This window comes from Lepidochelys olivacea (genome assembly GCF_965140295.1).
Source record: "Lepidochelys olivacea isolate rLepOli2 genome assembly, chromosome: 3".
NCBI lineage: Eukaryota > Metazoa > Chordata > Testudines > Cheloniidae > Lepidochelys > Lepidochelys olivacea.
In genome coordinates, this window is record NC_140413.1 from 108142990 (window position 1) to 108157417 (window position 14428).

Below are 14428 nucleotides of genomic sequence, written 5' to 3' on the forward strand. Positions count from 1 at the left end.
AGAAGACAGTAGGACAGATTGATATGACTGTCCAGTTCAGAAATAGAACTGATAGGCATTTAAAAGAAATAGATTTCTGTTTTGACAAACTAGGTTGTTTTTTGTGTAGGTGTTTTTTTGAAATGTAAAATGGCTCGGTTATTCCAATCTCTTAGGTGTTTAATGTCCAACATCACAAAATCACTACCAGAACACACACTAATTGGCAGACTTGCTAGTAACAGGAGATAAAGAATGAATGGGTAGGGAAACTCTCTCAGACTTTGAAGTGGATCTTCCAGTTAAGAGTTGAGACACTTTAATAGGGTAAAAACAATGAGGAGTCTTCGTGACACCTTAGAGACTAACAAATTTATTTGGGCATAAGGTTTCATGGGCTATAACACACTTCATCAAATGCATGGAGTGAAAAATACAGTAGGCAGGTATATATATTATCGCACATGAAAAGATGGAAGTTGCCTCACTAAGTGGTGGGTCAGTGCTAACGAGGCCAATTCAAACAGAGTGGATGTAGCCTGTTCCCAAGAGTTGACAAGAAGGGGTGAATATCAACAGAGGGAAAATTAATTTTTGTAGTGACCCGGCCACTCCCAGTCTTTATTCAGGACTAATTTAATGGTGTCAAGTTTGCAAATTAATTCCAGTTCTGCAGTTTCTCATTGAAGTCTGTTTTTGAAGATATTTTGCTGAAGAATGGCTGCTTTTAAGTCTGTTATTGAGTTTCCAGGGAGATTGAAGTGCTCTCCTACTGGTTTTTGAATGTTACAACGTTACAATATGTGATGTCTGATTTGTACTCCATTTAGTCTTTTGCATAGAGATGGTCCAGTTTGGCCAATGTACATGGCAGAGGGGCAGAGGAGAGCACTTCAATTTCCCTGGACACTCAATAACAGAATTCAACACGAAACTGCAGAACTGGAATTAATTTGCAAACTTGACACCATCAAATTAGGTGTGAATAAAGACTGGGAGCGGCTGGGTCACTACAAAAAGTAATTTTCCCTCTGTTGACATTCACCCCTTCTTGTCAACTGTTGGGAATAGGCTACATCCACCCTGTTTGAATTGGCCTCATTAGCACTGACTCCCACTTGGTAACGCAACTCCCATTTTTTCATGTGCAGTAATCTATATACCTCCCTACTGTATTTTCCACTCCATGCATCTGATGAAGTGGGTTTTAGCCCACAAAAGCTTATGCCCAAATAAATGTGTTAGTCTCTAAGGTGTCACAAAGACTCCTCATTGTTTTCGCTGATACAGACTAACACGGCTACCCCTCGGAAACCTGTTTGATGGGATAGTATGAGTCATGCTTGCCCCATCTCTCTCCAAGCTGTGTATATCTTTTGGGTAAATACGGCACTTCAGTTTCCAGGGATGTCAGGCTGGCACCTAACAAAAACACTACAAACATCATATTTTTCAAAGAATTGGAGTCTGAACATTGTGTGCAAGTTTTTTTGTGAAGCATTTAATCCTTGGTTTGATGACAAGCACATACAGTGATTTTGAAGACATATTGATGTTCTAACTTGCCATAGTGAATACTCCAGAAAGCAAAAAAGTACCATTTACTGGAAGGCTGCTTTGTTTTTTACTCCATGTTTCATTCTGCAGCTCAGAGATCCTAAAGGAAAAAAAGTGAGTCATTGGCATTGCTGTTGTTCTTATGTCATTACTCTTCCTTTCAGGACACTGGAAATTAACCATGTCTAAGTGTAGCTATAAGATCCTTGACTATTATACAGGATAAAAAAATCCCTTTAAGAAAACCCAGAGAAGTATTTCTTCTGTGCTGATGCATTTAGGATATGTTCACAGAGCCACAGAATAAAGGACTTTGGATCAAGTGAAGTACTGCGTGATTCAAGGCTGCTGAGCAAAGTGATGTATTTCGCCACAGACAAAGTTATCCTCCAGAATGTTAGACAAATGTGCAGTGTTTGCAGTGGCAGTCTGTTTATAGACCAGAAGAGTAATGACATCTCTATGTAGAAAGAAAATTTGCCCACATCAAACATTTTTCAAAAAAATAAAGAAAGGTAAGGACAGCTGATTTCAACTACTGCTGCTATATGTCCTTGGTAAATGTTTATCCATGATTTGCATAACTTCTGTTCAAATGACTACATCTTTACAATATGCTTTGCATTTTTCCTTTGCTTTAAAATTATTATTATTTATTTGTGTTAAGTAGCACCTAGATACCTCAACCAAGATTGGGACCCCATTGTACAAACACACAGTCCCTGCTCCAAAGAATTTACAATCTAAATACATAAGACAGACAAAGGGTGGGAGAAAGGAAGCATTATTGTCCCAGTTTTATAAATGAAGAGCAGGTAACTATTATAATGTATTTACTATATATACTCTATCATAAGCCAGTTCGTTTATAAGCCAACCTCCCTAAAATGGATAAGTAAAATGGAAAATTTTTATGACCCATTCATAAGCCAACCCTATAATTCAGGGGTCAGCAAACCTTGGCTCCTGGGCCACCAGGATAAGCCGCTAGCGGGCTGAGATGGTTTGTCTACCTCGAGCGTCCGCAGGCACGGAGGTAAACCTAAGTAATCAAAGTGTCCTGGCGCGCCAGCTGCTTACCCTGACGGGCTGGGACAGCAACTGGTGGGGAAATTTTTGGGTGGGGGGGAGAAGCTGTGGGGTCAGGGGAGTAACCCGTGACCACCCCCTAGACCGGGACCCCCACACTCTCCGGGGAGGGCCAGGGGAGGATGTCTCTGGCTCGGCTGGAGCTGCTCTGGCAGGCTGAGCAGTGTGGCCGCAGCCTGCTCTGGCAGGCCAGACCGGGCAGCGTGGCCGCAGCATGTTCCAGGAGGCTGGGCCGGGCGGCATGGCCACAGCATACTCCAGCAGGCCGGGTGGTGTGGCCACAGCCTGCTCTGGGGGGCAGGGGTGGGCGGTGCGGCTGCAGCCTGCCAGACCCGGAGCTGCAGCTGCTTCGGAGGCTGGGGGGAGAACAGCATGGCCAGAAGCGGAGAGACTCTGGCCCTACCTCTTCCCTTCTGCCTCTGCTGGCTGTGCTGCCTCTCCTTGCTCCCTCTGTTGGGGGAAGGGGCTGTGTCCCACCTCTCCCCCTCTCTATACCCATTCATAAGCCGCCCCCCTTCTCTGGTGCTTCCCTTTTTTACTAAAAAAAATTCAGCTTATGAACAAGTATATACACAGTAGTGTCCAAGGCCCACTGTGTTAGGCTGTGTATAAACATATAACTAAGACAATCGAAGAGCTTACAGTCTAAGATTGTGATTTGCCCAAGATCACAGAGGAAGCTTGTGGCAGAGCCAGAGAGTGAACCATATCTCGTAAATACCAAGTCAGTGTCTTACATGCCCACCCTTCCTCATCCTTCTTAATTTGACACATGCCTCCCTGGATGCTGAACTGATTGAGGTTAAAAAAAATCCGGATTGAAAGTTTGTTCAAAACTTGAAATAAAACCCAAATGACACTTTTTTTCTGATGTTAATAATCTCCCTTTTTTCATTATTAATTTTCATTTGCAGAGACCCCAGCACAGGTTCTGGCTGCGCTCAAAAGTGGCAGTGCATGATAGATTTTGTTCAAGGTATTTTGAGCGCATATGAAAGTAGGAAGTACCATTTCACAAGATAGTTTATCCTCAAAAAGTCCAGCTCAGATGGCAGACTCAATCATTTGACACTTTGTAAAGTTAGTCATATATTGGGACCCAAATTCTATTCTTAGCCAGACCTACACAACCACCACTGAAGTAATGGAGGCTGAATTTGTCACTTTTGAATGTTAACATTTGCACTGCATTAGAAAAAGAATGCAGCAGTTACAATATAGTCCTCCTGGCTTTAAATGTGACTGAAAAGATGTGGGATTTTAATCAAACCTTAATATAAGTGGATTCTCAATATAATAGTTACTTTTACAGAGCCCTACCAGCTAGATCAGGATTAAGCAACAGGCATTTCAATAGTGATCTACAAAAAAGAACTTTACAAGAAAATGGTAGCTAAGCACACACAATATAAGGATTGGCAGGAAGAATCCTCTTAGTGTCCTTAGTCAAATATTACTCTCGATTACTGTGCAGGACAGAGGGAGAAATGGGCAGTTGTAGACCTTTTGTAAATTTCACTGTGCAGCATATAATTGGCTTTACTGGCCACTGTATTGTGCTGCTCAGTTCACCAGGAAAGGCCAGAGAGATGGGCAGACAGATGAGGAGTATGGCAACAGTTACACCGGGATGTTTATTGGAGGTTCCTTGCCATTAAAACACTACCCTAAGCCTGCCATTTTTTTTCTTGCCTTTCTGTTGGCTTTCCCTATTCATTTATACTTTAAGTTCCAGGTTCCTGAAACTTGTGGTTTATTGTGATACGTTTAAAAATCCAACTTAGCACGTGGCACCTTCCTTTTTCTCAATGGTAGCAATGAGAGTCATCAACCAAGCCTAGCAAGATAGTGTGATATTTAATGGCACATTCTGGGCTGCAGGATTGTTTTTCAACAAAATGGTGAGGAAAGAAATTGTGCACAAATTGTAGAGAGAAACAATGCAGGCAGATGGTGTCTGAGCTGTTTAGTGCATTATGTATTTGTAAACAAATTATGTAAATTTTAAAAGGAAAAACTACAAATTGGTCTTTAAGACATCTGGTAAAAAACAGAATTTATTAAGCTAACATTGAATGAATGGAAAATAAGAAATTGAAAATACACAACCGTATTCTTGGTTCTCTTTTTAAAATTCTCATGTCCTCCCAAAATTGGTGAGATTGAAGTTAAAACTAAGCTGTTTGTGTCTTTCAGGTGATTCAAATATTGAAAGATGAGCCAGTATGCTGCTGCCAGAACTACTCATTTAATATTTGTTTTACAGGAACACTCAAAGGCTGTAATCAGGATCAGAATTCATTGTACTTGGTCACATACAAAGTCACAATTCCTGTTCACCTGGAGTTAATTGCAGGACCAGGGCATAGAAAAACAAATGGCACATAAAAGATGGGAGGAGAGATATACTATCAAATATCTACAATTTAATTATAGGAAAGGATGATAGCACTGCCTATAATTAAGGTTGCCTGCCCCTTCCCATTAGAAGGCCCTGTTTTCAGTTGCCTATACCTTTGATAAACGTTAACCATTTGGGCTGACATTTTTCATGCCTGGTGTCCACCTCAGGGTGAATTTTTTCTGAAAAGCTTTTGTTTCACTGTTCAATATTTTGTTTTATCCTCATTGTTGTGTGTAGCGTTAGCACTTACGTAGCACACCTATTCAAACCTGCTTTGAATACAGAATTATTAATTTCTGCACAAGCTTTTCTATGGTGTTCATCACTTGAGAGTTGGTGGGTTTCACAAACAATCTTCACAACTTACCTGTGAGATGGTATTATCCCTATTTTGCAGATAGGGAGCAGAGGCACAGAGAGATTAAAATTAAAAAATGCCCACTAATTTTGGATGCTCAATTTGAGATAAGTACATAATTTTTCAGAGTTCTTAGCATTATATATCAATGTATTTGTGCAAAGCACAGCTCTCATTGACTTCAGTAGCAGCTGTGCACTTCTGCGAAACAAACCCCAGGGTCTCAAGTCAGGAACTTAGAAGATGAGAAACCCTCAATTAGTGACCACAGCTGAAAAGTTTGGTCTAAGTTATTTGCCTAGCATTACATAGGAACTCCGGCCTAGGCAGGGATAGAATCAGATTATTCAGGGCAGCATTCAACTGCCTGAACAAGACCATCCTCTCTCTTCTGGCAATCCCCTGCCTCATTCAGTACACACCTTCCAACTCCTGCAAGAAATGAGGAAGGGATCCCACATACAACAGACTCCTTTACTACATAACCCTGATTCATCACAGGATGCACAGAATGAGGCAGAGGTTCTGTGGAAAAAAATAGCACGTGATCAGGTAACTAAAGACTGTATACTAATGCATATACACGAGGACAAATTAAGTTTAGGACAAAGAAAAGAATGACACAAGAGCTACATTTCTTCAACAACCCAGCTTTACATTAATTTTAATTCATAAACAAATTAATTGTAAATTAAAAGGAAATTTATTTTGTCCTCAAGGATTAAGGCCTATAAGTTTGAGGATGATATGTTGTATTCTTCATACATAACAGATGGGTTGAAAAAGAATTCTACCTTGATTATGGAGTTGCAACCAGTTCCTCTATTATAAAGGACCTCTTTTTTTTCTCCCTTCTAACTAGAGCTGGTAGAAAAAATGTTGGTGGAACAGTTTGCCACCTGTAGATGCAATTTCATCAAAAATGATACTTTTGCAGGAACATGTCAATTCTGGTAAAATTTTCAATGGGAAAAATTCAAAATGAATTGTTTATACTTTATTGTTTAGATTAGTTTCATTTTTACTACTAGTTTATAAAGTTTAATATTTTATGTATGTTATACATAATAATTACTCATTTATATTTTATTAAGGTTTTGACATTATCAAAACAAAATTTTGATGGTTCTGAATCAAACTTTTCTAAAATGTTCATTTAGTGGAATATATTGAAACAGAAACATTGGCTTTTTTTTTTTTAAGGAGTTGGAACAAAAACAGATTTCTAAATGTCAGGATTTCCTCCAGAATGGAAATTCCAGTTTCTAACTAGCTCTATTCCTGACTTATTTAACAGTCAGCCTATCAAAGAGAGACAGCCCTGGGTGTCACTTATCTTGCATATCCTTCTTTCTCCTTACCTAGCTCACAGCGGTATTATACTTGTCCAATTTCTTGGACGTGTCAAAGCTATTGGCATATGAGAAACATTCCCCACTGTAACTGGTGTTTTCCTATGTGTCTCATGATATATTCATTGCCTGTATCTCAGGTCCCTTCTCTATTGGATTAATTGTTTTGAATAAGCAACCTTTAATCAACTATAAACCTTCCTTGGAAAAACCATCACACAGTAATGGTGCCTCTGTCCATATTCATATCTTATCACCCCAAATAAATGCCTTATTGAATCAGAATGCATCTCCTCCCTCCAACAACAATCTGCTTTTGGTGCTGGCTGCTTGCATGATCCTTCTCGTTCTACTCTGGAAAAAGACAGGAGGTTTATTTAAATCATTTGGATAATGCACATCTTACTGATTCTTGTAGTAAGAGTTGTTATTTTTGTAGAGGATCATGTTAGTTGTCACTGCCTGTAATATTATGTGTCACTGAGAGGAAGAATATCAAGAATTACTTGGAGTATTAGCATTGTTGGGTAGAGCAATGCTTTGGGGAAAAAACTATATCAGGTATTTTCTACTGCAGTGGCTGGACTGCATTCCCAAAACCTCCAGAAGGATTATGGGTTTTATCCATGTGTGGTCACTTTCATAAACTTCAGTCTGGTCTTCAGTATTAGAAATAACCATTTAGGAAGTCTGGGGCTGTAACCAAATAATTATTGGACTTTGATTTGCAGACATTAGCACATTAAACAGAGATAATGTGACATGAGGAAAGAACATTTATTGATCCTATACAGGATTGCTTTTCAGCTTGGTTTCTTTGTAAGGCACTGACAGAATGAGATCAAATACTGAGCATTAATGTTTATGGATAAGAATTTGTTTTATGTGCTATCCCAGAAGTGTACCTTTTTTCTTTTCAAAGAAGGGTTTCTATGCCAGTATGTTCCTTAAAACTCAGACTCTTCCAAGAATATGTGAAACACCAAATGATGTTGTAGAATTACACATAATTAGTGGAACTGATTGAAATGTCTTGACTAATTTTTTGCCTATTAAAATCGCTTGTTTTCAAAAATAAAATTTTGGCACAAAAATATATAATATTAATTTCCCTGGTTTCCCCCCATTTTCACTGGCAAAATGGAACAAGGAGGGAGAGAAAGGGTCATAGAAGGGGGAAGGAGAGTGTGGTTCTATAGAGAAAAATTGCAGCATAAGATTCTGTATTTTTCATCCCTCAGTGATTTCAGATGACATTCCTCAGTTTATAAATCAAATAATGTTTTCTTCTAACCAGCACTCATGTAAATGCAGACTAGACTCAGAGTCAAGGTAGTGTCAGGACCCTGATATTTAACCCTGGCCCACCAGAACCTTAGGTGCTGGGCCATAGTGATGCACTAAATCATAACCCCTTACCAAAAGCCTTAGTGCTAAAGGCCTACAGACCGACAGCAGCCACACCCCAGACCCCTGACTGGAGGGACAGGCAGAACTTTTATTGGGTACCTGGACTACATAAAGACACCAGGAAGAGGAAGGTGTCTGAGCAACAGATCATTGTCTGCTGGTTGCTGCCCAGACCAGCTTGACTTTACTGCTCTGCCTAATCCTACATTATTTCCCTGCTGCCTTGCCTGACCCTACCTTCCCACTTCACCTGATCTCGTCTCCCCAACCTACTGACCTGGCCCCTTTGATTGGATCTTCTGGCTCCTGCGAAAACTCCATCAATTGCCGTGGACTGCCTCTGAGATTAATTCATCACCTTTCGACCCGACCACCTGTGCACACTTGACTACAGCTCTAGACTGTCCCTAGCCCACCGTTGCCACCGGGCATTACAATTTGCTCAGATTCCTTCAGTCTTCTCCTAGGCTCAGCCTTCCAGAAAAGGGTATTGTAATGGAATGCTAAATTATATTATACTGTTCAGCCACTAGATGGTACTGTGTGGAAAATACCTTATTTAAACAAAGCTCAGCCATACCTGGCAGAGCATTAAAGGATCTTATGATGAACACATCTGGTGTATAAAAGTAAGTTCTGTAGCCAGCCCATATGTGTACAGGGACATGATGTCAGAAGTAAACTAAGAACAGGAATGGAAGGAAAACTGCAACAAAGGTTGCAGACAGAAGAAACTAAGCAACAAAGATTTCAGGATCTCATCAACATGCCATTTCTCAATACCCCAAATAACTTCAGCTTTGACAAACCTTCACAGTGGACAGCCTGGAAGCAGTAGTTTGCAAGATTTTGAATTACAAACTCCACAAAACTGGAGATATACAGGTATCTTCTTAAATGTATACTGTGGGTAAGCAAGCAGAGCATATCCATAAATTCTTTGACTTTACTGAAGACAGTCACAAAGATGACTATGGAAGGATTCTGGCTATGTTTGATGCATACTTTATACCTCAGCGAAATGTGATGCATGAAAGAGCATGTTTCCACCTGAGAATTCAAGAACCAGGGGAAAATGTTAAATGTTTTATAAGAGCTCTGCATACATTGGCCAAAAACAATGATTACAGGAATGCAAAACAAAAATATCAGAAACTAGCTGGTTATTGGGTTAACAGATTAAAACTTTTCTCAGCAGTTACACTGGAAGACAGATTTAACTCTAGCCACAGCTATACAAAGAGCAAAGCAGTCCGAGGTGGTGAGACAGCAAAACCTAGAGCAACTTGACAAACTTGAAAACCCTGAAACAAGCTTAGAAACTTGAGTAAGCAGACATTTGAGTGTTAAAAGTCATCATAAAACCCTTGTCTCCTTGCCTCAGAACTCCCAGACAAAAAGCAACAAATTCCAGCCTACTTGCACAAAATGTGGAAAAAAGTCATATCCCAGAGATGATGCATGTCCAGCCAAAGGCACACAGCGTAATAAATAAATGAAATATGGACTTTTTGCAGCTGTTTGCCACACCAAAGCAGTCAGGGATTTGATTCATAATACAGACAATCAACAGTCACAGTTTCTGCAGTCTATTACTTGTGATGACATAGAACTTACCTGGAGAGTGAAATTGAACTTCATGGCAAGATGACTGACTTCAAAATAGATTCAGAAGCTGACGACACAGTCATCACAGAAAAGACTCAAAATCACCTTCAACCCCTCCCAGAGCTGAAATCACCTGCCACAGCTCTGACTAGCCCTGGAGGTATTCTGAACTGCATGGGACAGTTCACCTCAGAAACAATGTACAAAGACAAAAGCTATGCATTTAGAGTGTTATGTGACCAAAGGATGACAGACCAAATAGTCTTCTCTGCTTCAGCCATGACAGGCCTAGTGAGAAAGGAAGAACTCAATGGACTATTTGGGAATATTGGACTTTTCAAAGGAAACCCAGTACTAATCAACTAAAGAGACCTCTACAAGGGAAACCTTGGAAGAGACTAGTTGGATATTTATGCAAATTCAGATGACATCATTACCTGGTTGTGATGGTTGATTTCTCCAGGTAAATAGAAACAAAGTACTTGAAAGATATAACATGTCACAGTGTTACCGAGAAACTGAAACACACTTTTGCTCACTTCAGTATTTCAGAACAACTAATAATGGACAATTCACTGCAGCAGAATTTGTCATTCTGAATGAAATATGATTTTGATCAGCCTACATTACCCACAAGCGAATGGAGAGGCTGAGGGCTGTACAGACAGCCAAGAAAGTCCTACAGCAGGAAGACCCATTCCTTGCACTTCTGAGTTACAGGTCAACACTGATATGGGCTAGTGGATATAGTCCAGCACAGCTTCTGATGGCATGACAACTTAGAACTACTGTTCCAACTTTGGAAAAGAACCTATTTACAAAATGGCCAGACATGGACAGTTACCAAATTGGATAAAAAGGCTAAAAGAGCTTATGAACACTTTTACAACAGATGTTACTCAGTTAGGTCTAGAACCTGGTGACTGTGTGTCAAACTGAGCTCGGTATGGCCACTTTGAATATCTGGTGATGCCTTTTGGACTTACTACCATGCCCAAGACTTTTCAGCATCTAATTAATGATGTCTTATGAGATATACTGGACCACTATGTGATCGCCTTCTTAGATGACATTCTAATTTATTCTGAATACCAGCCTATGCACAACCAGTATGTGTGTAAGATCCTAGAAAAAATCTGCCAACGTGGTCTCTATGTTATGCTGGAGAAATGTCTTTGATCAGCCCACTGTGGAATTCTTAGGCTACATTCTCTCCACTGAGGGAGTCTACATGGGCTCCCAGGAGGTGGAAGTGGTTTGCTCTTGGACAACACCAAGAAACATTTCAGAAATTCAGCACTTCAGTGAGTTTGGGAATTTCTATAGATGCTTTATATGGGACTACTTCTGAATCCTGATCCACATATCCTCTCTGCTGTGACAAGTTTCAGAGTAACAGCCATGTTAGTCTGTATTCGCAAAAAGAAAAGGAGTACTTGTGGCACCTTAAAGACTAACCAATTTATTTGAGCATAAGCTTTCGTGAGCTACAGCTCACTTCATCGGATGCATACTGTGGAAAGTATAGAAGATCTTTTATACACACAAAGCATGAAAAAATGGGTGTTTACCACTACAAAAGGTTTTCTCTCCCCCCACCCCACTCTCCTGCTGGTAATAGCTTATCTAAAGTGATCACTCTCCTTACAATGTGTATGATAAGGAAGTTGGGCCATTTCCAGCACAAATCCAGGGTTTAACAAGAACGTTGGGGGGGTGGGAGGGAGGGAGGGGTAGGAAAAAACAAGGGGAAATAGGTTACCTTGCATAATGACTTAGCCACTCCCAGTCTCTATTCAAGCCTAAGTTAATTGTATCCAATTTGCAAATTAATTCCAATTCAACACTCTCTCCCTGGAGTCTGGTTTTGAAGTTGTACTATCGCAACTTTCATGTCTGTAATCGCGTGACCAGAGAGATTGAAGTGTTCTCTGACTGGTTTATGAATGTTATAATTCTTCACATCTGATTTGTGTCCATTTATTCTTTTACGTAGAGACTGTCCAGTTTGACCAATGCACATGGCAGAGGGGCATTGCTGGCACATGATGGCATATATCACATTGGTGGATGTGCAGGTGAACGAGCCTCTGATAGTGTGGCTGATGTTATTAGGCCCTGTGATGGACCCACGAGACAGTATGCATGCGATGAAGTGAGCTGTAACTCACGAAAGCTTATGCTCAAATAAATTGGTTAGTCTCTAAGGTGCCACAAGTACTCCTCCTCTCTGCTGTGAAACCCACCAAGTTTACTTGGACATCAGAAGCCCAAGAAGCCTTTGATTATCTGAAGACTGCACTCACCTCCACACCCATCTTCATACATACTGACCCAAGCCAGTCATTTGTCCTGGAAACCAAATGCTTCCAAAGTCACTATTGGGGTGATTCTGTCCTAGAAACAGGTCTCAAACAAGAATTTCATCCCTCTGTGTGCTATTCCTGCAAACTCACTCCTGCTAAGTACAATTATGAAATTGCAGACAAGGAGCTACTTGCCATCAAATGACTTTTGACACCTGGAGTCATTATCTAGAAGGTGTTCACTGATCACAAAATCTAGCATACATGCACTCTGTGAAAGCCCTAACCCACTGACAGCTCTCCTTTTTGCTACGTTTGATTTTTACTATCACCTACCACCCTGGTTCCCGCAATGGCAAGGTAGACCTCTGTCCCACAAAGAGGAATACTCCAACATTCCTAAAGGACCTTAAGAAGGTCACTCCTGCATCCTGAAACCACATAACTTTCTCAGAGGAGCATCGCTATCAGATTTGTTCATGACCATACATTCTGCCCTACCAAGTGACCCCTTCACACAGACGCTTCAAACTTCCAACACAAGTTCACACAAAAGGATGGACTCCTCCTCATTCACGGGCACATTTACATCCCTGAGGGACTCCACCATTTGGAGGCCCTACACATTTGCTGTTATGTCCCTTGGGTTGGACACTTTGGCCAGATAAAGGCAACTCCCAGAGCACATCAGTCATTCTTGTGGACAACACTGAAGTCTGATGTTCAATGTCAAGTCTTGAGGCACCTGATGCTGTACCAAAGTTCACTGAACTAAATCCCTTGGGACGTTAATACCCACCGAGACCCCATAGGGACCAGGGCTATCATTACAATGGACTTCATTGTTGAATTCTCAGAATCTGAGATGTCACACCACACTGACAATTGGTGATCAACTGACAAAGATGGCACTTTGGTGTCCTCGGTTGTGGGAAGAAGTGCACAGGGAACACCTCCTCGTCACACATGTTCCATCTCCATGGCATCCCAGACCATCTCACCTCAGATCAGGGTTCCCAGTTTGTGTCTTGGTTTTGAAAACAGGTTTTCCACCTCCTAGATATGCTTCTCAATGTATCGACTGCCCACCATTCATAAATCAACAGCCAGTCAGAAAGAGTGAACCAATTATTGCAACAGCACCTGCTATGCTACAGAAAATACCACCCAAATGACTAGGTTTCACTGATTCCATACTCAGAATTCCCATATAACAACGTAGACCATGTCTCAACCAAGATGAGCCAGTTTTTTTACAAAATGATGGCTTTTACCCCTTTTTTCACCCTACAGTGCCCACAGAACCCACAGGTCCTACAGCCTCAGGCCTGGTTCATTAAATCCAACAAACATAGGAAGAGTTGAAACAATACCTATTTGCAGCCAAGATGCTGGCCATCACCGACAGGACGGCCCTACATTTGCAGTAGGACAAAAGGTATGGCCAAGCACCTCACGACAGGCCGACTTGAATGTAAACTGGATTACCAGTACCTAAGACCTTACCAGATCTGCAGGCAAATCAACTCATAAACCTTTGAACTTCAACTTCTCTGCTACCTTAAGGTGCATCCTGTATTCCATGTCTGTTCTTAAACCCTTCCCCGACAACCCCTGTCTCAAATGTAAACAACCTTCCCCTCTGCCAGTCCAAGACCAAGAAAAGTTCCTTGTCCACAAAATTCAAGACTTCCATATACAGAGAGGGAAGAGATGGTACCTTGTCAACTGGGAAGGATATGGGCTGCAAGAACCAGCCCCTTATGTGCACACTCCCAAAAAAGCCAAGAGCCTTCCACAGAGCTCAACTGGACAAGCTCAGTCCTTCGGTGCCCCGAGGGAGGAGGGGTAATGTCAGAAACCTGGTATCGAACCCAAGCCTGCTATGTCCTTAGGAGGCATCTTCAGCTGCTGTGACATGGTGATGCACTGAACCACCACCCCTAACCAACCACCTTAGTGCTAAAGGACTAAAGACCCACAGCAGCCACACCCCAGGTCCTTGATTGGAGGGAGGGGCAGTACTCTCATTAGGTACCTGGACTACATAAAGGAAGAGGAAGCAATTTGAGCAACAGACTATTTCCTGCCTTTTGATGCCTGGCTTGGCCCTGCATCCTTGCACTGCTGACTCACCTGGCCCTCTCTTACCACCTCACCTGACGTCACCTCTCCAACCCTCTGATCCAGCCCCTTGGATTGGATCTTCCAGCTACTGAGCCCTACAAGAACTCCAACCATTGCCCTGGACTGCCTCTGCTATTTGACCAGCTCTGCATTCTTGACTACTGCTGTGAACTGCCACCTACCCTGCCTCAGCCACCAGGCATGGCAGGTAAGTTCTTTCCTTGTCATACCTCAACAC

At 41.5% G+C, this 14428-nt stretch overlaps 1 long non-coding RNA gene across 1 annotated transcript in view; it reads right to left on the reverse strand.

The window, feature by feature from the left end:
• Positions 1-1479: 1479 nt before the first annotated feature.
• The window catches only part of LOC311518163, a 45416-nt gene continuing 32467 nt past the window's right edge, over positions 1480-14428 (reverse strand). Inside the window, exon 5 of the long non-coding RNA XR_014710904.1 lies at positions 1480-1636. This is a non-coding gene — a long non-coding RNA (uncharacterized lncRNA). The remainder of the gene's footprint in view (positions 1637-14428) is intronic.